Here is a 22,341-nt window from a genome sequence, read left to right on the forward strand (position 1 = left end):
TGTTTTTTTTTTTTTTTTTTGTAGCAACTACTTCATTGTCTTAATGTTTACTCTGTCAGGGATTTCATATGAAAGTTAGAATTTTGTCAGCCACTCTGTTCTTCTGTACGTCTCTTGCTTCCAACATTCAAAAGGCAGAAATGTAAGTGGTGACGCCTGAAGTTAGTGTAATTTGTTGGGATTATAAAACATGCAGCACATTTAGGACTTGGTATAAAAAAGCTATTTTTGAATGCTGAAATGTAGACTAGGTTTATACTAAGCTTATTTTTCCTGCAAGTCTGTGGCAAGACCATTGCACAACAAACTCCAAATCTGCTTGCTTACTTAAGCCAGTCTTAATATTCACATATTTGTTTTTATTGTACATTTCACCTTTCTCCCTTCCAAAAAACCCAAGCCAGGAAAGGGTCTACTTACTGTCTTCTTTGCTTTGAAGTTTCCTGAAATTTTATCTCTTGCTCTGTTTTTTGTTGTTGTTGTTGCTGTTATCTCTTGCATGTTTGTAAATGTAATAGCAGTCAATGCCTTTTCCTTTTATACTGGTAAATGAAGGATTAGCTGGATAATGTTCATAAAGATCTCTAGAATCCTTAGAGAAAGGACTAAATAAGATGAAATAGTATTATGCAAGAGGAATAAACTACTTTCCTGTATTAAGCCAAGTTTTATTAAGGTGAGTTTTTTCTCAATGCTAATCTTTTTTTAAAAATTTATTTTAAGACTCTAGCTTTATTAATAGTTAATGCTCCTTCATTTCCCTACTCTAAGGCATTTCTGAACTGGTACAACTGTCATTTTTCTTCTTAACTTTATAAAGTATAGTATCTTTAAAATGTTACTTGCCGGGCGCGGTGGCTCACGCTTGTAATCCCAGCACTTTGGGAGGCGGAGGCGGGCGGATCACGAGGTCAAAAGATCGAGACCACGGTGAAACCCCGTCTCTACTAAAAATACAAAAAATTAGCTGGGCGTGGTGGCGGGTGCCTGTAGTCCCAGCTACTCGGAGAGGCTGAGGCAGGAGAATGGCGTGAACCCGGGAGGCGGAGCTTGCAGTGAGCCGAGATTGCGCCACTGCACTCCAGCCTGGGCGACAGAGCAAGACTCCATCTCAAAAAAAAAAAAATAAATAAATAAAAAAAAATAAAATAAAATGTTACTTAAACATTCTTTGATGTCTCTCCTTGGCCCATGAAATGTAAAAATTGATTTTAATAATCTTATTTTATTAAAATCTTGCAACATTTTTGTCTAGTGCTAGAATATAATTTTCATAGCTAAATTTTAAACCTTAGACTTGAGTTTTATTTTACCTCTGTCTGTGTGAAAAACTTAAAGGGCAAACTTATCAGGTTATACTTTACAGTTTTACAGTTTTCCTCCTTTCTCCATCTTGACAGCTGAGAAAGTCAAGGGAACAATCAACAGACTGGTATAAGAGAGCAGAAATGTTTCCAGTGTCCTGGAATTTGCTTCCTCCCTGGTATGAAAGCTTATATTTGTAGCACACAAAGTGATGTTGTGTAAAAATGTGAAGGACAGGTGTTTACTCTGGCCTTGACTAAGGTGAGAATTTGAGATGGAAGAGTCAGGCTCTATATAGGGGATGTTTTGGAACTTGACCAGTCTGTCAGTTTCGTTACCTACCAGTGAAACTGAAAGGTAAGTGAAGGCAATGCAATTTCACAACTCATAATACAGCTCTAAAATCTTTTTTTTGATTGATGTATTTTAAGCAGTTGAATATATTTTCCATAAATTTTACTGCTTTCCATTTACCTTTGAATAGAAGCCAATGAGGAGAAGTATTTAGAAGGTTATGAGCAATAACAGAATGAACTGTTGGAAAAGTCCTTTTGTGGCTTTCCTCAAGTGTGTGCTGGTGGAAAAATTACTGTAATTTGATAGTGAAATGTTGGAAAATGATTTTATTTACTATTTAGAAATAACACAAATGGGCCTTGCTTTTGAAATTCACAGGTTCAAAACAGTTATGCCTCACTACCTCAATCTTTGCTCATTATGCTTTACATTGATGGAATTAAATGTGACATATTGCAATGTTGGATCAGCCCCACAGTTCTAAAATACAGGGTTTGATTAAATTCTAAAAAAAAAAAATAAAGATACTGCACTGTTTAGTGTCAGAAATGGAGATTTGTGAAATTTTGTTTTTAGCTTGACGTTGTCTGAAGGAAAGTATCCCAGTGATAGAGGAGGAAAAGAACATTAAGAATGCCTGATTGTAACTTTCTTGTTGAAATCACAGAAGATTCTTCGGCTTTGGAAGAGCAAATAGTTTTTTCAAAGCTAAATCCTTAGTGTCTGTACTGATCATAATATGGCTAGTCCCCTGGGAAATGGTACTTTTAGTATGTGTGTCTGCCCATGCCAGTAATAAACACGTGTTTATTGGCCATTTGGCCCTGAAGCATCCAGTTTTATCTTTTGGATATACAAGGGCATGTGCGGATGAAGGTCACAGCTTCATGATGCTTGCTGTGAGGCTCATGGGTATCAGTAGGAAAGCTAACAATGTAATTCCCATAATCTTCAAGGAATTCTTTGGAGACCATCCTCTGATTCTTTTGCTTACCTTGTACAGAGCTGTCTATACAGTTTTCCTCAGACTTTCAATCAACGGTGTCATTAAGTTGTGCTTTAGAATTCATAAGATTATATGAGCATTTTCAGTGGCCTAAAGTCACCTGTCATTTGTTTTAATGGTTAAGGGTCAGGAATTGAAAGTTAGACTTAGGTTTTGGCTGGGTGCGGTGGCTCAAGCCTGTAATCCTAGCACTTTTGGGAGGCTGAGGCGGGCGGATCACAAGGTCAGGAGTTCGAGACCATCCTGGCCAACATAGTGAAACCCTGTCTCTACTAAAAATACAAAAAAATTAGCAGGGCGTGGTGGTGGGCGCCTGTAGTCCCAGCTACTCGGGAGGCTGAGGCAGGAGAATGGCGTGAACCCTAGAGGTGGAGCTTGCAGTGAGCCGAGATTGCGCCACTGCACTCCAGCCTGGGGGACAGAGCCAGACTCTGTCTCAAAAAAAAAAAAAAAAAAAGAAAGACTTAGGTTTTAGTCTCAGCTGTGCTTCTGTATGATTTTAGTTACTTAATTTCTGTAAGCTTCAGTTTTCTTATGTATAAAATAAGTATCCATTCATTCATTTGTTCATTCATCCATTCAGTAAATAGTAAGTACTTCCCATGTGCCAGGCCCGCTCTTGGTGCTGGGAAGTGAGCAACGGGGAAAGCAGAGAAAAATCTCTGCTGTCATGGAGCTTCAATTCATGGGGAAATGGAATGTAAATTAAAAGAAATTAAACATTTCATGTATTTTCCACATGTGAATATATATGAGATGATGACAATTGCTACAGACAAAATGAAACAGCATTGGAGTAGAGACAAGGTTGGAATGCGATTTCTATTTCATGTGGGGTAGACAGGAAAGGCTTCCATAAATAGGTCATATGTAAGCAGAGACACAAACGAAGAGGGGGATGATATATGAGGATATCTGAGGATAGAGGCTTCAGGGAACAGCAAGTCTGGCAGGCGTTGCACATTCCTGAGGTGAGAACAAGCTTGGTGTGTCAGAGGGGCAGTGAGGAGAGGCCATTGTGGCTGAAGTGGCTGAAGTAGAGTGAGGGAGGGGCAGAGCAGGATGGTAGTAGTGCCCAGCTTGTAGGGCTGCTTAGGAAATAACATGCTTAACATGAACTTCATACATATTAAAAGAATAAAACACTATAACAATTGAGGTTTATTTCGGGAATGCAAGAAGGGTTCATCATCTTACTAAATACAAATAGAAAAAAAGTCATCTGAGTTTTTTTTTTATAGAAAAGGCATTTAATAAAATTCAATCTCTACTATTGATTTTTTTTTTTTTTTTTTTTTTTTTTGAGACAGAGTCTCCCTTTGTTGCCAGGCTGGAGTGCAATGGCACAGTCTCGGCTCACTGCAACCTCCACCTCCCGGGTTCAAGCAATTCTCCTGCCTTAGCCTCCTGAGTAGCTGGGACTACAGGTGCCCACCATCGTGCCCAGCTAATTTTTGTATTTTTAGTAGAGACAGGGTTTCACCATGTTGGCCAGGATGGTCTCCATCTTTTAACCTCGTGATTCGCCTGCCTTGGCCTCCCAAACTGCTGGGATTACAGGCGTGAGACTCCGTGCCCGGCTGATTTTTTTTTTTTTTTGCCCAGGCTGGAGCGCAGTGGCACGATCATGGCTCACTGCGGCCTCAAACTCCTGGGCTCAAGCAGTTCTCCCACCTCAGCCTCCTGAGTAGCTGGGATTACAGGTGTGCACCACCATGCCTGGCTGATTTTTTTCATTTTTTTTGTTGAGACGAAGTCTTGCTGTGTTGCCCAGGCTGGTCTTGAACTCCTGGCCTTAAGAAATCCTCTCACCTCAGCCTCCAAAAGTGCTGGGATTACAGTTGTGAGCCATTGCACCTGGCCCTATTATTGATTTTGTAAAAACCCTTTAAAATATAATAGGAAAATACCCTTAGCAAAGTAAAGTATGTTCATCTCAACCCAAAACCATCTGAGCCTAAATAGGAAATTTGAGAGCATTTCCATTAACATCAGAACCCAAAATAAGAATGTTTACTATTTTCACTAATTGTTAATGGTATTTGGAATCATAAACCAGTGCTGCTGGATGAGAGAAAAAAATGAAGTTATCAAGAAAATCAGAAAGGAGGTAAATGAATGTTGTTTGCAAATAATGGGAATATGTGATTCGAATATCCAAGAGAATAAAATGAAAAACTAATTACGAAGAATATGATAATCTATAAATGTGCCTGGATACCAAAGTAATGTGTCAACATTCATAACTTCCATATATGCTAACAATAACCAGTTAGAAGATATATTGGGAAAAAAGGCCATTAGCATAAAAAGGATGAAATATCTAAGAATAAACTTAAGAAAATAATATGGATGCTGTATGTGAAGGTGTTTAAAAATGCTCCTGAAGTGTAAAAAAAAAGATAAGAAAAAATGGAAAGGTCCAATCATATTCTTGGATGTGAAGATGCCAATTCTCTGTGAATTAATCTGTATTTTTATGTAATTCCAGTAAAAATAACAACAGGATTTTTGGGGTCTCTAAATAAGCTGGTTTCTATGGTCATTTGGAAAAGTAAACAACCACAAATAGGACAATTCTGAAAAAGAGAATAAAATCCAGCTTAGTAAGTCTACAATAATTGAAACATTCGTATTGCCAGATGCCATATTTAGCATAATAATTGAAACATTGGTATTGCCAGATACCATATTTAGCATATGATAAAGGTGGTATTTCAAATTAGTTGGTAAAGTTGCTCAGTTCCATAACTGAGGGATAACCAGGTAGCTGTCTGGCGGAAAAGGTACTATTTGCAGCAGTATCTCAAATGTTAAGCCAAAAATCAATCTATGATAAACAAATTTAAGATATAAACTAGACTGTAGAATAACATGGGAAAATTATTTTATAATCTTGGAGTATGTACATACGGCCCTTCTAAGTAAGACAGAAAACTGAGAAGCCATAAAAGGAGAGATTGACATATTTGATTACATGTTTTAAAAAACCTGAATAGCTTCTGCATACTTCAAGGAACAAGAAAATTGGTGAAAATATTTGCTTCTCAAATCATGAAGGACTAATTTTCTTAATAAAAAGCTCCTAAAATCCATAAGAAAAAGTCCAAAAACCAGAAGAAAAATGGACTAAGGCTACAAATAGTCTAAAGGAAGGGAAATAACAGTGGCTTTTAAACATATGGAAAGATGCTTAACTTCACCCATTATCACAGATATGCACATTACAACTACACCGAGGTACCATTTATCACTGTTAGATGGACAAAGATTACAAAGTCTTATAACCTATTCTGTAGAGAGTATAGGTGCAAAACATTAGTCTATTTAGTGGGCAATTGGCAAAATCTATAATGTGAAAATTTCATATTGCTTTATCTAGGAATTTCAGTTTGAGAAATTTATCCTAGATACAAAAACACAGTCCTAGACATACAAACATTCATACACACTATGAATGTATTCTGCATATACTGTACATACTTATTATATGCATGAGAAAATTATGTACAAAGGTACTCATTGTAGTAGTGTTTATAATGGCTAAAGGTTGGAAACAACCTAATGTTCGTAATGGGATACTGAATCAATACATTATGTTACAGCTGTACACTCAAAAATGTCTGGTCATAAAAATCCACACCAGTGAACTCTCTTTAGGTACCAATTTGGAAACATTGCCAATGTATAAAATAGTGTAATATGTTTATTTGTGTAAAAAACGTTTATACAAGATGTTTTGTTTATATATGAAAAGATACAATTTCTGGGAAAGCTAACTTGGTGGCTGAAGACATGCCTAGCCTCATTTCAAAAAAAATCTACACGTAGCACATGCCTTGCTCTTAGCACTTATTACGTGCTAGTGGTGGTGATGATTTTTGTTGTAAAAACAAGATTCCTTTGCCTCACAAGTTGATTTTTAACAGCTGAGTCTGGAAGAGGGCGGTCATATTATAAATACTGCTTAATGAGTGTCAGACTTGGGTTTTTCACCAAGAATGCTGTATATACTTCCTGAAGTATGTTTCTTGGAGGTTACCAATACTAGCTGTGCAAACCAAAGATGTCAAATAACATTGGACTAAACAAAACTAAGCAGACTTCTTTTCTACAAGGCCTTCTTAGAGCCTTAATATACATACTGTGCTTTGTGAATATTCAAGAAGAACATTTAGAATGTGGTATTTCCCCAAATTTATTTAACTACAGAACCTTGGACAATGACTACTTAAAAAAAACACCTTATGAGTAGTTGTCACATTGGGAAACATCACTTTAATACTAGAATTTGGTTTCATTCACCTTCATTATTCATTTTAATAAGTCAGTATTCTTGGTGTATTTCTAAGATACTTGTGGTCTCTGCCTGCTTCCTTTTCCTTCCCTTGTGGTATGCTCCAATTCACGAATTTGTTTTGTAGTTGAGACCCTCCCAAAGTCACCCAAATTACACTCAGTTTCTTGGGTAAAAAAGAATTGTATGTAATTAATGTGAAATCTCAGGGATTGATTGAATGGAAATTGAAGATTGAAGCTTCATTTGGTTCAACTTTTCCTAAAGCTTTAGAAGGTTTGCTGTTGAGAGGAGGAATAAAATCAACTTAATGGATACACTGTTGAGGAATTGTGAGCTTAATGTGGAGAAGACAATATTACTGTGGGGCTTAGAAGACATGGCTTCTACCTCTGTCTTCATCTTTTAACACAACTTAATTTTGAACAGGTCACTCATCCTCTCTGTGTTTCAGTTTTATCCTCTGTAAAACTCAGGGATTGCACTTAAGTGATAAGTATGGGTCCATCCATTTTAAGACTTTAAGTTATTATTAGTGTGCTTAATGGAATCTGTGAAGTTTGTGGACCTGTGTAGAATATTTTGTTCTACTATGGGAGTTTCCACATGTGAATATAATGTATTACCTGTCCCAGTTCAATCCTTTTTGAGAATGAAATTGTTCAATAATTAGCTCATAGTCAGCTTCATGTATTTGAAAACTTATTGAATTGTTTGAAACTTCTCTCTTCATTGGTTGGTTGGTTACTTACCCTCCAGGAAAGCATTTGATTATATTACAGATCAATTAATACAATACTATGGATAATCCACACCTCCTTTGTAAATGTGCACCCCACCCACATTTGTTTCTCTGGTGTATGGAGAAATCCATGATGTGGATATTAATTCTCTCTCCCCACCCCAACAAAGTGTTCATTTGGTGGTTTTGCTGTGCTTTTGTGTACTCTCTGCCTATTAGCATATTTCTGAACTTGACATAGTAGAGGTCTAAATTCACTGAATTTATGCCATCTGGAAATGAGCTTTAAATTTTGTTCCTCTGTTGAAATTAGGGATGTGATATAGCTATTACACAGAAGGACTGTGAGCCTGAATTTGATTTTATTATGTGGAGGTAGAATGTTTTGTTAGAAGGAAAGCATTTGCCTGGGGAGAGATTTGAGTATGACTGAATTGTTAACTGCCAACTTCCCCACTTTTTGGCAGGAGACATATTTTGTTATTAAATGAGATGACAACCAAGAGAATTATCAAGAACCAGTGAATTTTAAGAGAGTTCTTTCAATTTACTTGAATTCCATTTAACCTTGCTTTCGATGTCATTCTGTGCATTACTGTCAAAGGACTCAGCTTCCTTTGAAGTCATGAAGCGTTGCTGCTGGCGGAATCATGATGGTAAAATATAAGAGTGGTTCTTAGTAAAGCCCTTAACTGATACCCAGCAATGCCTTATTACCTAAGTAAAAGTATATGTGTGCGAGTGCCTAAAATTGTAGAGTGTAAGGGGAGGATATATGATAATGGACATTGAGATGGGAGAAGTATTTCTCATGAATTAGGGATGCCCTTTCATAATTCACAAGTTGCAAGATGAGAAAAGGCTTGAAATCACCGGAAAAGCATCTGGCAGCAATCTGTAATCCTTAAGAGGAGGTAAAAGAGCCTGTATCTCTCCAGCACATGTTGATAAAACTGTTCATGTGGGATATGGAAGAAGGAGAATTCCGTTACTTGTAAAATCCCTTGCGATTAAATGGCCAGAGATTTGGTTATGAGGTGATACTAGTAGTTCCCAGGTGGTTAATAAATGATTAATTGATTAGACTGAAGAAGGCTGATTTGAAGGTATTGAGGAAATTTGAATATGAAGAATTTGTTTTTTGCGTGCAAAATGTTATCCTTTACTTTTCATACTCCACTCTTCTCATGCCTGGCCACTGCTACTCCTGTGCCTAGTTTTGAAGATTTAGGTCACATTGTGTCCCCCCACCCCCATTTTTTCTTTTCACGAAGTATTTGTTGTAAGAAAAGGGACATTCTAAGCCTTTGACACACATACACACATAGGTTAAACACACATACACAACACCTTTTGTAGAGACTTCTAGGGCCATCTTTTATTACATTGGACTATTGCAGAAAAATTATTATGTGAATGAGTGGCTTACCCTTTGGGGCTTGAGAAATCATGGCTATATAGAGATTTCGAAAAGACATATTTGTTTTACAGGACTCTGACTTGAATTGCTCCCCTCAACCGATCTAAAGATAGAAACTATTTTACCTATTATTTATAACTATATCAGAAGAAATTGCATCTTGTTTTTTTCTTTTGCATAAGTAGTAGTGATCATATGTAATTACAACATTGTACCCTGCTTTTTCTTTCCGCTTTGTATTATAAACTACATATTCTCATTTTATTGTAACTCATAACATCTTTCTTTTTTATTTAAAAATTACTTTAAAAAATTGACATAAAATTGTATGTATTATGTACAGCTTGATGTTTTGAAGTGTGTTTATATATACATATTATAGAATGAAAAGTTTTTAATGGCCAACAGAATTGTGATTAAGTAAATTATGTGGTTTTGGCAAATTTACAGTTTGTGACAAACTGACTTCCTCAGTTATTGGCATTTAAATTGTTTCCATGTTTATTTTTTATTTTTTTAAAACCCTCAGAGAGGCTTCTTGCACCTACACAAGAAAAAATTGAGGGCAAATCCATAGAGTAAAGTGAAGGCAAGTTTATTAAGAAAGTAAAGGAATAAAAGAATGGCTACTCCATAGGCAGAGCAGCCTGTTTCCATGTTTTAAATTTAAGTATGGTATTTATTATTTCCTTAAAAAATGTACTCTCGGACATTTTCTCTGGCTTCCACTTATCGTGATATCGAATAGTGGCTCCTTGTGGTTTTGTTTAGTATCTATGTTAGCTTCTGGCTAACTGCTAAGGGTTAGTTTCTCTAGATGTTCTTATTGCTGTCTTGGACACCTCTAGGTTTTGTTCTCTGTGTTTCTCCCAGGTAGGATAATTTCCTTGCCAGCTTCTCTTCAAGCTCATGTTTTTCTGGTTGTAAGATAGGCATTAAGCCACACATTTGTGTTAACGAAAATTATCTTGCCAGTTAGGCCCGATGACAGGAGATGTGTGTCTAAGACCAAAGTAGACTTTGCCCATTGGATGGCGAAAACCTGAACTTTGAATTGTCAGTATCTAGAGAGGTCAAAGTTACTCAGAAATATTTGGGAATGTGTACATTTTTTGAAATTGTTTCTAAAAAGTTTTTTGTGCTCCTTTCTTTGCTATTTTATATTATGCTATCATTATTATCTTAATATGCTGCTGTTGACCCGTGGATATGGATTTACTTTCACACTTTTTTTCACTCCTAAAAGAAGCATATAATTGTTTGACATCTCTTATAAGATGGAAGAATCCTTTTCTATTTTCTGTTACCCAGCAGGAGTTTCTCATTTTTGGCTAGCATTCAGATTTCTAAATAAAGATTTGCTTTTTGCTTATTTATTTATTTTTTTATGGTGAAGACGAATGCACACTGGGAGAACCCACTCAGTGTACAACATGTAGTGGTAAATGGGAGCAGAGAAAAAATAGAGATACTCAGATTGGATTTTGCAGTTTATTAATTATTATTTTTATTCTTCTTCATAGATTTTTAAAGTCTTCTTCTAGGGGTTTCCAGCAGAGCCAAATGTGAGAGAAATCTTTCTGCTTCTCTGAAGAGTGAAGTGAGCAAATACAACCCAGCAGTAGGTTATTGAAGACAGCAGCCCCAGGTAATGTCTTCTTTTCTCATTATTATTGACATGTGTTCAGTAATGCTCAATAATATGTTATACTTTTTTTTTTTTTTAAAGCAAGTCTGCTTGAACTTACACATCCAAGTGAACATTATCTTGTTTAAAATGTCTTAGGGAGAGGCTGTACTCTATCCTCTATGCGAAGCATTTAAAAAATCTTTTCTTAAGAACTGCATCTTGACCCTTTGGTAGCATTCTTCTAAACATCCTATGTGCTCTGGTGGCAAATATCAACCTTGTAAGGATATACTTAGAAAATAGTCTAAACTCATTTAGAGCTTGGGTGATGATCATACCTGGGGTTCTCTAATTTTGATCAAAACCAAGAAGGAGCAATAACATAAGGAAACCAATTTTTCTTTTTGTAATTTGTGATTTGAAGACTCATACACTGTATTGAAAATAAATTCTAAGAAGTGACTCTGAGTTTCAAGCAACGGTAGTATTGTTAAAATAATTGTTCAGGCTTCATAATTTACAGAGGCATGTACTATTTATTTGACTGTATAAATGTTGATTTTCTTATTAAAATCAAGAAGTCAATCTGTTAGTATTGTAGAAGACTTCCTATGTTAATCAGAAACTTCCTTATTAGATATACCTCTAATGCTTTATAATTTGCCTCTATAAATGATCTTCTTGTGGGGGTGGGGGGGTGTTTTGCAGTATTTCCCTAAGTGTTACTAGAGTGCTTGCTAAAAATACACATTAAAAATTTCATATTAGTAGGCCTGAAACTAGTGTATCAAAATCAGAATCAGAATGGTAGGGGCAGGACTTGGGAATCTGCATATTGCAAGTGAATGTCAACAGAGATTGACACCCTGCTCCAGTAAAATCAGACCTCTACCCAGGATCTTTGTATTTTAAAAAATTTAGTGCAACTTATTGTGTAGACACAAAAGAGCTATTTATGATTGTGTGCTTTTCTGGGAAGAGTGGGGGGAAGGGAGGCTTAGGGAAAGATTTGTTAAAGGATCCGAAATTACAGCTAGATAGGAGAAATAAGTTCTCCTGTTCTATACCATGGTAGGATGACTATAGTTAACTATCTAGCTGTAATTTTGTATCCTTTAAGAAATCTCTCCCTAACCTTCCCTTCCCCCTAGTCTTCCAAGTCTATCATTTTAGAGACAGTTTAAGATAAGGAAAAGAAAAGCTGATAATCATAAATAGCTGTTTTATGTCCATGTAGGAATTCTTAAGAAGTTCTATTTCTAATTAAGGTATTTCAGGAACAAAGTGGTATTGCATAAATTTGGAGCTCATTTTAGACTAAGATTTAATAATTGTTAATAGGCATTGAGCCTGTATTTAAGTTTTATGTTAGTCATTTGTTGGGTAATGACTTCTTAAATTTGGGATTTGACTCTGATGAACTCTGAGTTTTGGTCTTAAGGTTGGAATGTGTGTGTGTATCCTCTGTTACAGGGCTTTTCCCAGTTAACTCCAACCAATGAGAGCTCCTCTGATGTTTTAGGGAGCTTTAATTTCAAGGTCCTTAGCAGAATCAACATTCTTATGATAAAGAATTAGCCACTCATGAATCCTGGGGATAATCTATAGTCGTTTACAACCATTCACCTGTCTGTAGAGCAGAAGTTGTTTGGAACATGTTCTTGCCTCTTAGCTCTAGAAAGCAGCATGAGTGATAGAATGATATTTATACTGGTTTGGAAAAGGTCAGAAACCAAATATTGTTGCCTTAGATGTGAGGTTATTTTGAGTTGTGCAGGAGACTTTGGGAGTGGGGTGTGAAGAGTACAAAAGCAAATATATGTAAAAGGGAAGGCCTGGCAAGGATACTAAGAAGGTAGAGGGAGTAGCTTAGGTGGTTGTAGGACTGACTTGGATAATGAAAGGATGTAACACTTGGGTGTATTGGTTTCTTCCGAGGAAATGATGGTGGATACTAAAGGTAGCATAACAAGGACCACCCAAGTGGAAAATGGGTTTGAAGATGGACTCTGAAAGCTTGAAGACAGTATGATGCAAAATGTGTATGATAGTCCTCAGGAGAAGCCGTCAGTAGAATTCATCTGTTATGAAATTTGGTTGTGTTCTTAGAACAGTGAGACAAATAGCAGGTGGATAGAGGCAATTACAGATATTCTGAGCTGTTGAGATAATTGTATATTTGAATATGCTATTTCAGGGTTAAAAGTCATCTACATGAGAAAAGAAGAGCAGTTATGGCAGCATTAGAAGGCTCTCCTTTCTAATGTAATGCCAAGAATGTCTGAGTCATGCAGAATTGGGATGGTAAGTGAGGAATGTTTCTCTGTGGCTTCCCTGGCTTTGTGTGGGGAGCCAGTGGGAAGCCATTTTCAAAAGTGGTTTTGAATAAAAATCTAGCCCCCAAACTGTTTTAGTAAATAACACAAAAATATACCTAAAAAGTGACTTGTTAGGGTCAAATAATCAAGCCACCTACATCATGCTATAAATCTGAAATTTGTTCATTTTGCACATATCTTTTCATAATTTTATCGATTTTTAAATTATAATCTATCTCTGCCTTCTTTTGTAAATTTAGTCTTTTTAATTAATTCATCCATTTTGGTCTCTTCACATATTCTATGACCCTTATAATTTCTTTCTAGCATAGTTTGGATCTTTTCCAGTTTTTTTTTTTTTTTTTTTTTGTCTGTTCTAATTGACCAGAATGGCTTAAAATAAATATGTATAATTTATGTTTGGTCATGTTTTCCATTTCATTTTTAACATCATTTCTGAAATACCCTTGTCTTGGTCTTTAAGTATATAGTGCCACACTGAACTGATGTACTCAGAGAAAAGTCTCTAACAACTCTAGTCTAGACTAGAGGTTCTCAAAGTGCGGTCCCCAGATGAACAGTGCAAACTTCACCTGGGAACTTGTTGGAAATGTAAATTCTTGGGCTGAATCAGAAGCCCAGAGGGTGGAGCTCAGAGTTTTTTTTTTTTTTTTTTTTTTTGAGACAGGTCCTCACTCTGGTTGCCCAGACTAGAGTGCAGTGGCACATTCTTGGCTCGCTGAAGCTTTGACCTCCCAGGCTCAAACGATCCTCCCACTTCTGCTTTCTGAGTAGCTGGGATGACACGCACCTGCCACCATGCCTGGCTAATTTTTTTTATTTTTTGTAGACACGGGTTTCACCATGTTGCCCCACCTTCTTGAACTCCTGAGTTCAAGCAATCTGCCTGCCTTAGCCTCCCAAAGTGTTGGGATTACAGGCGTGGGCCACTGTGCCTGGCTGAGGTTTATATTTAACAAGCCCTCTAGGTCAGCAGTCTCCAACCTTTTGGCACCAGGGACTGGTTTTGTGGAAGACAGTTTTTCCATGGATGACAGGGATGGCGTGGCTTGAGAATAAACTGTCCCACCTGAGATCATCAGGCGTTAGTTAGATTCTCATAAGGAGTGTGCAACCTAGATCCCTCACATGTGCACTTCACAATAAGGTTTGCGCTCCTATGAGAATCTAATGCCACTGCTGATCTAACAGGAGGTGGAGCTCAGGAAGTAAAGCTCACCCACTGCTCACCTCCTGCTTGGTGGCTTGGTTCCTAACAGGCCAGAGGCTGGTACCAGTCTGGGTCTCGGAGGTTGGGGACCCCTGCTCTAGGTGATTCTGATATGTGCTATTGTGCAAGCCATTTATTTTTTCTTGTCCTTGGTCTCCTGAGCAGATACATTACGAGTTCTCAAACTGTGTGCACATGAATCATCTGGTAAGCTTATTTTAGACATTTCAAGAAGCAGAGAATTTTTCCTGATCACATACCAAGAGATTTTGATTCAATACGTCTTGGATAACTCAGTTTATGTGCATTTTAACGAGCTCTCCAAAGTAGTTCTCATATCTATGATCTGGATTAAATGGATGTCTCTCACTTTCTTCAAGCCCAAAATTGATGTGATTTTAAATGGCTCTTTGGGTTTAGTAACTGAAAACTTGGGACCAGAAATTTATTTGTAAAATGCAGTTTGGATTATTTTTTGCTGAAGCCAGATTATGTTCTGATTTCTTTCCTTGAAAAATATTTTCTTGCAGGGCGTGGTGGCTCACGTCTGTAATCCCAGCACTTTGGGAGGCCGAGGCGGGTGGATCACCTGAGGTTGGGAGTTCGAGACCAGCCTGACCAACATGGTGAAACCCCATCTTTACTAAAAATACAAAAATTAGCTGGGCATGGTGTCAGGCACCTGTAATCCCAAGCTACTCGGGAGGCTGAGGCAAGAGAATCACTTCAACCTGGGAGGCAGAGGTTGCAGTGAGCCAAGACTGCGCCACTGCACTCCAGCCTAGGCAACAAGAGCAAAACTCCATTTAAAAAAAAAAAGAAGAATATTTTCTTGCCTACTATATAATATTTTTCTGAGGCTTCTCTTTCTTGGTAAGGAAAAGATCCCTTGGCCCTTATAAACTTGGAGATTTCATTATGAGTTCTTCTAGGTAATTCTTTCAAATAGTAAACCTTAAAACACTATTGTAGGGAATGCCACTTTTTATTGAGATGTATCTTTTTGTCCCTGACCTTTATTTCTTATCTTTAAGCCTGTTCCCTATGGATGATGGTATATTTTCCTCATCTCAATGTCATTCATATTTTTGTTTTTTTCTTTAGTTTTATGGTACTTCTTTATTAGAAGAATCGTTTGTGAATCTTCCTTTTCTTTTCAGTCTTTTTTTTCTCTGTTCATCCCTTGGATTTAGGAAATTTCCAAGCTTTTTCTTCTTTCCACATCTCACCCACATGTTCTTCCCTCAGGGCCTGCTTTTTCATGTTGGCTAGGAACTTGCTCAGACATCAGCTTAGCATCCACCTTATAAAGTAGCATCCGACTCCCACAACTCTCTCCTAAGCTAGACCCGGATGTCCCACAGTCAGGTCAGGTTATCATGTCTGGCATTGAACTCATTGTTCTTCACACCTGAAATCTGTGCCTTCTTTCATATTCTCTGTATTGGTGAATGGCATCACCATCAACCATCAACCAAATGTAGCTAACATTGATCAGGTATTTCCTGTGTGCCAGGCACTATTCTAAGATCTTCCATGTAATTCCTTACAAAATCCTTTGAGATACATTCTATTATTTTTCTCATCGTACAAATAAGGAAACCGAACCACATAGAGTTTAAGAAATTATCTCAAGGTCACAAAAGTATTAATTAATGGAGATGGAATTCAAGCCAGGCTGTCTGGTTCTAGAGCATGTAGTCCTAATTACTGTGCTTTGCTGCCTTTCTTTTTCAGTAGCTCAAGCCAGAAATCTAGGATTACCCTTTACTTCATTCTCTTCCCTCTGCGTATCTGCTTGGGACTCTTGAGTTCACCTACTAAATCTCTCTTAAAACTACACTCCTGCTTCTCTACATTCCATTGTAAGGGTTCTGGTCCAGACCTTCATCATCTCTCTTCTCAACTACTATAATTGGTGTTTTCTTTCCATTCATTTATGTTATGGCTGGTGTATTCTGATCATGACACTCCTCTGCATTCACCAGTGCAGCTCTTCCACAATCAGTCATCCATTGTGGGCAGTGCTTCTCTTTTATCCATATGTGCAGGTTTGTTATATGGGTATATTGTGTGATGCTGAGGTTTGGGGTGTAAATGGTCCTGTTACCTAAGTAGTGAGCATAGTACCCAATAGGTAATTTTTCAGCTCTTTCCCAGTGGGGAAACAGCTAATTCCACCACCCGCAACACCCTGGGTAACCAGAGGTCATGAGTCTGTCTGTGTGACAGCTTCACAGCTAGCATAACCAGCATTTGAGAAAATCAGTGCACTAAACAAAACTAAAACCAAGGACTCCCACAGAGTCCACTTTACTCCCCTCCCACTTCCACCAGAGCAGGTTCAGGTATCCAGGCTAGGATACCTGAAGATGGATCACATCACAGCACTCTTTGCAGACATTCCCCAGCACCAGCCCCGAGCCTGGTAGGCCTACTGGGTGGCTAGATAACAATCACTGTGGTCTGTCTCTCAGGAAGCCCCATGTCTAGGGGAAGGGGGAGAGCACCACATCAAGGGATCACCCTGTGGGACAAAAAAATCTGAAAGGTAGCTCTTGAGTTCCAGATCTTTCCACTGAAACAGTCTCCCCAAATAAGAAGGAACCAGAAAAGGGATTCTGGTAATATGACAGAATGTGATCCCCAAAAGATCACAAGCTACCCAGCAATGAATCCAAACCAAGAAGAAATCTCTGAATTGCTAGATGAAGAATTCAGAAGGTTGATTATTAATATACTCATGGACACACCAGAGAAAGGTAAAAACCAACTTAAAGAAATTAAAAAAAATACAGAATATGGATGAAAAAGTCTCCAGAGAAATAGGTATCATAAAGAAAAGATAATCATAACTTCTGGAAATGAAAGACACACTTTGAGAAATGCAAAATACACTGGAAAGTTTCAGCAGTAGACTCGAACAAGTAGAAAGAACTTCAGACCTTGAAGACAAGGCTTTTGAATTAACCATCTGACAAAGACTAAGAAAAAAAGAATAAAAAAAATGAACAAAGTCTCCAAGAAATTTGAGATTATGTTAAATGACCAAACATAATAATTGGTATTCCTAAGGAATAAAAAAAATCTAAAAGTTTGGAAAACTTATTTGAGGGAATAATCAAGGAAAACGTCCCTGGTCTTGCTAGAGATCTAGACATCCAAATATAAGAAGCTCAGAGAACATCTGGGAAATTCATTGCAAAAAGTTCATGACCTAGGCACATAGTCCCCAGGTTATCTAAAGTTAAGACGAAGAAAAGAATCTTAAGAGCTGTGAGGCAAAAACATCAGGTGACCTATAAAGGAAAACCTATCAGATTAACAGATTTCTCAGCAGAAACCTTGCAAGCCAGAAGGGATTGGGATCCCACCTTTAGCTTCCTTAAACAGAATAATCATCATCCAAGAATTTTGTGTCCAGTGAAACTAGACTTCAAAAATGAAGGAGAAATAAACTCTTTTTCACACAAATGCTGAGAGAACTTGCCACTACCAAGCAAGCACTACAAGAAATGCTCAGAGGAGTTCTAAATCTTGATGCAAAACCTCAACATACGCCAAAATAGAACCTCCTTAAAGCATAAATCTCACAGGGCCTATAAAACAATAACACAATGAAAAAAACAGAAGGTATTCAGGCAGCAGCTAGCATGATGAATAGAGCAGTACCTCGTATCTCAATACTAATGTTGAATGTAAATGACCTAAATGCTCCATTTAAAAAATACAGAATGGCAGAATGGATAGAAATCCACCAACCAAGTATCTGCTGCCTTCAAGAGACTCACCTAACACATAGGACTCACATAAACTTAAGGTAAAGGGGTAGAAAAAGATATTCCATGTAAATGGAAACATAGAAACCAAAAGCAAGCAGGAGTAGCTATTCTTATATCAGACAAAACAGACTTTAAAGCAACAACAGTTAAAAAGGACAAAGGGGAACATTATATAATGATGAAAGAATTAGTCCAGCAGGAAAATATCACAATTCTAAATATATATGCACCTAACAGTGGAACTCCCAAATGCATAAAACAATTACTACTAGACCTAAGAAATGAGATGGCAACACAATAATAGTGAGGGACTTCAGTACTCCACTGACAGCACTAGACAGTTCATCAAGACAGAAAGTCAACAGAAAAACAGTGGTTTTAAACTATACCTTAGAACAAATGGACTTAACAGATATTTACAGAACATTCCACCCAACAACTGCAGAATATACGTTCTTTTCATCAGCCCATGGAGCATTCTCCAAGATAGACTATAAGATAGGCCACAAAACAAGTCTCAATAAATTTAAGAAAATTGAGCTGGGTGCAGTTGCGTAATCCCAGCCACTTTGGGATTACATTCCTGTAATCCCAGCACTTTGGGAGGCTGAGGCGGGTAGATCACCTGACGTCAGGAGTTTGATAACAGCCTGATCAATATGGTGAAACCCCATCTCTACTAAAAATACAAAAATTAGCTGGGTGTTGTGGTGTGTGCCTATAGTCCCAGCTACTTGGGATGTTGAGACAGGAGAATTGCTTGAATCTGGGCGGCATAGGTTGCAGTGAGCTGAGATCGTGCCATTGCACTCCAGCCTGGGTGACAGAGTGAGACTCCATCTCAAAAAAAGAAAAAAAAAAAAGAAAATTGAAATTGTATCAAGTACTCCTCTCGCAGACCACAGTGGAATAAAATTGGAAATTAATTCCAAGAGGAACCCTCAACACTATACAAATACATGGAAATGAAATAATCTGCTCCTGAATGATCTTTGGGTCAACAATGAAATCAACATGGACATTAACAAATTCTTTGAACTGAACGATAATAGTGACAACTGATCAAAACCTCTGGGATACAGCAAAAGTGATGCTAAGAGGAAAGTTCATAGCAACTAAATGTCTACATCAAAAAGTCTGAAAGAGCACAAATAGATAATCTAAAGTCACTTCAAGAAACAAGAACAAACAAAAACAAACTGGAGAAACAAGAACAAACCAAATCCACACCCAGCAGAAGAAAAGAAATAACAAAGATTGGAGCAGAACTAAATGAAACTGAAACAAACACAAAAAGGCAAAAGATAAATGAAACAAAACTTGGTTCTTTAAAAAGATAAACAAAATTGATAGATCATTAGATTAACCAAGAAAAGAAGATCCAAATAAGCTTAATCTGAAATGAAATGGGAGATACTACAAACGATACCACAGAAATACAAGAGATTATTCAAGGCTACTATGAACACCTTTATGGCTTCAGACTAGAAAACCTAGAGGAAATGGATAAATTCCTGGACACATGCAACCCTCCTATATTAAACCAGGAAGAAATAGAAACTCTGAACACACCAATAACAAGTAGTGAGATTGAAACAGTAATAAAAAAATTGCCATCAAAAAAGTCCAGGAACAGATGGATTTACAGCTGAATTCTATTAGACATTCAAAGAAGAATTGCTACCAATCCTACTGAAATGATTCCAACAGAGAAAGAGGGAATCCTCCCTAAATCATTCTGTGAAGCCAGTATTTCCTAATACCAAAACCAGGAAAGAACATAACAAAAAAAAGAAAACTACAGACCAATATCCCTGATTAACATAGATGCAAAAATCCTTAACAAAATACCAGCTAACTGAATCCAACAGCATATCAAAAAGATAATGTACCATGATCAAGTGGATTTCATACCAGGGATGCAGGATTGGTTTAACATATGCAAGTCAATAAATGTGATATACCACATAAACAGAATTAAAAACAAAAATTATGTGATCATCTCAATAGATGCAGAAAATGCATTTGACAAAATCCAGCATCGCTTAATGATTAAAACCCTTTGCAGAATCAACACTGAAGGGACATACCTTAAGTTAATAAAAGCCATCTATAACAAACCCACAGCCAACATTATACTGAATGGGGAAAAGTTGAAAGCATTCCCCCTGAGAACCGGAACAAGACAAGGAAGCCCACTTTCACCACTTCTATTCAGCATAGTACTGGAAGTCTTAACCAGAGCAATCAGACAAGACAAAGAAATAAAGGGCATCCAAATTGGTAAAGAGGAAGTCAACCCTGTTTACTGATGACAGAATTGAATGCTTAGAAAACCCTAAAAACTCCTCCAGAAAGCTCCTTATAGATTCTGGATATTAGATCTTTGTTGGATGCATAGTTTGCAAATATTTTCTTCCATTCTGTAGTTGTCTATTTACTCTGTTGATAGTTTTTTTGCTGTGCAGTTGCAATTGCTTTTGGTGCCTTTGTCATGAAATCTTTGCCAGGGCCTGTATCCAGAATGATATTTCCTGGGTTATCTTCCAGTGTTTTTATAGTTTTAGGTTTTACATTTAAGTCTTTAATTCACCTTGAGTTGATTTTTGTATATGGTATAAGGAAGAAGTCCAGCTTCAATCTTCTGTATATGGCTAGCTAGTTATGCCAGCACCATTTATTGAATAGGGAGTCCTTTCCCCATTACTTGTTTTTGTCAACTTTGTTGAAGATCAGATGGTTGTAGATGTATGGCTTTATTTCTAGCCTCTCTATTCTGTTGCATTGGTCTGTGGTCTGTTTTTGTACTAGTACCTTGCTGTTTTGGTTATTGTAGCCTTGTAGTATGGTTTAAAGTCTGGTAACATGATGCTCCAACTTTGTTCTTTTTGCTTAGAATTTCCTTGGCCATTTGGGCTTTTTGGAGGTTTCATATTAATTTTGAAATACTTTTTTCTAATTTTATGAAGAATGTCATTGGCAGTTTGACAGGAATAATATTGAATCTGTAAATTGCTTTGGACAGTATGGCCATTTTAACAATATTTATTCTTCCTCTCCATGAGCATGGAATGTTTTTCCATTTGTTTGTGTCATCTCTGATTTCTCTGAGAAATTTACAGTGACGATTTTGGACTTCTCATTGTAGAGATCTTTCACCTTCCTGGTTAGCTGTATTCCTAGGTATTTTTCTTTTTGTGGCTATTGTGAATGGCATTGTATTCTTGCTTTGGCTTTCAGCTTGGATGTTGTTGGTGTGTGGAAATGCCACAGTTTTTTGTACACTAATTTTGTATCCTAAAACTTGGCTGTGTATCAGATTTAGGAGCTTTTGGGCAGAGACCGTGGGATTCTTTGGGTATAGAATCATATTGTGTGCAGAGATAGTTTGACTTCCTCTCTGCTTGGATTATGCTCCTGATTTTATAAAATTGATCAAATTATTAGAAAGTATAGAAAAAAGACTGGAAAGGGGCCAAGTGCGATGGCTCACCCCTGTAATCCCAGAACTTTGGGAGGCCAAGGCGGGCAGATCATCTGAGGTCAGGAGTTCAAGACCAGCCTGGCCAACATGACGAAACTCTGTCTGTACTAAAAATAAAAAATTAGCTGGTTGTGGTAGCACACACCTGTAGTCCCAGCTACTCGGGAGGCTGAGGCACAAGAATCACTTGAACCCGGGAGGCAGAGGTTGCAGTGAGCCGAGATTGTGCCACTGCACTCCAGCCTGGGTGACAGAGTGAGACTGTTTAAAAAAAAAAAAAAAAAAAAAAGTAAAGAAAAGAAAAAAGACTGGAAAGAAAGATATTGCAGTTTTAAAAGTGGTTTGTCTCTCATGTTGGTGCTATGAGTGATTTTTATTATCTTTTTGTTTGCTATATATTCTTTTTTTTTTTTGAGATGGAGTTTCTCTCTTGTTACCCAGGCTGGAGTGCAGTGGTGTGATCTCAGCTCACTGCAACCTCCACCTCCCAGGTTCCAGCAATTATCCTGCTCCAGCTTCCCAAGTACCAGGGATTACAGGCATGTGCCACCATGCCTGACTAATTTTTCTATTTTTAGTAGAGACAGGGTTATGCCATGTTGGCCAGGCTGATGTTGAACTCTTGACCTCAGATGATCCTCCCGCATTGGCCACCCAAACTGCTGAGATTACAGGCATGAACCACTGTGCCTGGCCTATATATTTTTTTCTTACAATGATTATATATTGTTTTATGATTTAAAAATACTGTTAAAAATAAAGAATATGTCTACTGTTTTGATGATCAGCTGCTGCTTTGCTATTTAGGGTCTCAGCATCAAAGCTGAAA

At 37.4% G+C, this 22,341-nt stretch overlaps 1 protein-coding gene across 5 annotated transcripts in view; it reads left to right on the top strand.

Moving 5' to 3' along the window:
- FHIP1A (FHF complex subunit HOOK interacting protein 1A) overlaps positions 1-22,341 on the top strand; it is a 275,632-nt gene that overhangs the window by 64,082 nt on the left and 189,209 nt on the right. For 4 of the 5 annotated variants that reach the window (XM_032148264.2, XM_058436820.1, XM_058436821.1 and 1 more), the window contains exon 2: positions 10,591-10,715. The gene's annotated coding sequence lies outside the window, so the exon portion shown is untranslated. Of the gene's footprint in view, positions 1-10,590; positions 10,716-12,883; positions 13,002-22,341 lie in introns of those variants that run through there. The other variant, XM_058436819.1, reaches the window with a different exon arrangement.

Source organism: Hylobates moloch, unplaced genomic scaffold (assembly GCF_009828535.3).
Source record: "Hylobates moloch isolate HMO894 unplaced genomic scaffold, HMol_V3 SCAFFOLD_3, whole genome shotgun sequence".
Taxonomy (NCBI): domain Eukaryota; kingdom Metazoa; phylum Chordata; class Mammalia; order Primates; family Hylobatidae; genus Hylobates; species Hylobates moloch.